The sequence below is a fragment of the Lupinus angustifolius genome, chromosome LG20 (genome assembly GCF_001865875.1).
Source record: "Lupinus angustifolius cultivar Tanjil chromosome LG20, LupAngTanjil_v1.0, whole genome shotgun sequence".
Classification (NCBI taxonomy): Eukaryota; Viridiplantae; Streptophyta; class Magnoliopsida; order Fabales; family Fabaceae; genus Lupinus; species Lupinus angustifolius.
The window spans coordinates 3,435,904-3,437,729 of NC_032028.1; positions in this window are offsets into that span (position 1 = coordinate 3,435,904).

Genomic DNA, 1,826 nt, shown 5'->3' on the forward strand with positions numbered 1-1,826 from the left:
GTCTCAATCCATACAAAGCCTTCATCAATCTATAGACTTTGTCCTCACTGCCTCTGATCACAAATCTAGGGGTTGCTTTATGTAAACCTTCTCAATCAGTGAGCCATTAAGAAAGGCTGACTTCACATCAAATTGCCACATCTTCCAATTACCCTTGGTTGCTAGAGCAACTATCAATCTAATTGTCTCAAGTCTGGCCACAGGAGAATAAACCTAAGAGAAATCCACACCTTCCTTCTGCATAAAGCCATTTGCTACTAATCTTGCTTTATACTTGCCAATGGAGCCATCTAATTTGAGTTTTGTTTTAAAAACCCATCTTACTGAAATTGGTTTTTGATCATCTGGAAGATTCACCAACTCTTAGGTCTCATTCTTGACAATGGACCTTAACTCTTCCTCTACAGCTTTCTTCCATACTTTCTTATTAAGGGCTTTTTCAACTGTGATAGGTTCAGTATCTGTAAATAGTGCAAGATACTGAACTAGCTCACCTTCATTTATGATCGCATTATCAGGTAGGATTTCACAATCTCTTAGTCTGGCTGGTAGGTTTCTCATTCTAGAGGGCCTGCTTGCTTCACTATCATTAATTCCAACTTCTGATTGAGGCTCTATTCCACTTGAATTCAAATCTTCTGATGATATGAAGTCACTTGGATTCCATTCCATGGGAACTTGAATTACAGGTTTTGTCATCTTTTGTTTTTCAGTCCAAGTGTTTGATTCATTGAAGTGCAAATCCCTACTGAATAAGACTTGATTAGTCTTGGGATTGAGTAGTTTATAAGATCCCGTGGAATGATAGCCTACAAAGATCAACAACTCACTCTTGTCATCCAACTTTCTTCTTTTCTGATCAGGGATGTGTCGGTAGCAAGCTGATCCAAAGACTCTAAAGTGTGTAATTGAGGGTTTCCTACCAGACCAGACTTCCTCAGGCACTTTAGATTCAAGTTTCTTTGTTGGATAATGACTAAGAACATATGTTGTTGTTGTTGCAGCCTCACCCCATAAGTCATGTGTAAAATTTCTAGACTTTAGCATGCTCCTAACCATGTTAGGAATGGTTCTATTCCTTCTGTCGCGACCCGATTTTCGGTTGGAAGACCGGCTCTACGACTTAGGGAGAGGCGAACTCGGATTCTACCTCTTCCGATTGATTTGGAGTCGCCACTACGTTTTTTGCGGATGAAACGTAGAAAACTATTTTTATGCTCAAATTGGATAATATGGTCTTTAGACAGAGGTTCTGGGCTCGGGAGTCGATTACGAATCGGGGAAGGTATTAGCACCCCGTCCGCCCGTATTAAAACGGTACCCTCGCTAATAACATGGACTTTTATACCCTTAACAATTATTCATTTAAAATTATTTATTTTTATTATTGAGCCTGACAATATTGACTTTGTTCCTACGTACCCATATTAAGGGGATCAAGGCTTACGTAGTTCTAGTTCAAAAATTGTTTTACTTTGGTTGATTGTTAATGATTTGGAAAATACTGATAAGTTTTAGAAGTATTAGTTTATTGAGTTGGTTAATATATAATTGGTTTGGTTCAATGAGACTAATAGTTTAGGAACGGTGTTGGTCGTAGACCTTCTCCTCATTTCCGGGGAGTTAGAGACGACTCGAACCATAACCTCACTATAAAAATCCCAATTTATTCGGTAAAATAATATTAGGTTATTTTTAGAATTAGGTAGCAAAATAGGCTGGGGAATTATTTTCTATATACAGGATTAATAGCTTAGAGACAGCATTGGTTGTAGACCTTCTTCTCGTTTTCGGAGAAGTTAGAGACAACTCGAACCGTAACCTTA